The following is a 682-nucleotide window of genomic DNA, read 5'->3' as shown; positions in this document are numbered from 1 at the left end:
CCCTGCAGCGGAAATACTAGTACAGAACTAGTGAGTTCACTAGTTTTCGGGAGTCGAATACCGGTACCTTGCAAATCTACCAGCCATGCTTTCTACTGTCGCATTTAACATGGAGTTGTCCTAGGAGGTGACAATTGACTCCCGCTGCCACTTTTTTTCGTTGTGCACTTCACAGATGCTTTTTTAAAATTAAAAAAAACGAAAGTAAAGATTTTAAATTGTATGTTCTGCGTAGTGAGATTTGAACTCGAACACTTTCGGCCGCAACTAATTCAGCCAGCATCTTTGCGCACTCAGCTAAAGGCACAACATGTAAGTGTGCTTTCAAATGTTCGCTTTGAATCAAGCCAGGCGACGATTTGTTCAAATTTAAATTTGTCTTTGCTATTGTCTTTGCTATTTATTTTCCTGTGATCGAACGTACGAAAACTGCAGCGTGACGTTGGTTGAAATTTTACTATTGGGCGGAACTGATTCTTGATAATTTTAACAAAATTGTCATTTAAACGCGCTATATCTCAGTCGTTTGTGTATCGATCGATTTGAAATTTTCACACAATAAACTACAAACTATTGCAAAGAATTTAAGTTTAACACCACTTCTTAATACTCACTACAAATAAAACTACAGGTTCATAACTTTTTATGAGAATTAAGAGGGTGTTTGTTTTCAAATGCAAAA

The sequence above is a fragment of the Rhagoletis pomonella genome, unplaced genomic scaffold, assembly GCF_013731165.1.
Source record: "Rhagoletis pomonella isolate Grant_MI unplaced genomic scaffold, Rhpom_1.0 Rhpom_scaffold_00001, whole genome shotgun sequence".
In the NCBI taxonomy this organism is placed as follows: Eukaryota; Metazoa; Arthropoda; class Insecta; order Diptera; family Tephritidae; genus Rhagoletis; species Rhagoletis pomonella.
The sequence above is the reverse complement of the archived record's forward strand: the minus strand, read 5'-3'. Positions refer to the sequence as shown.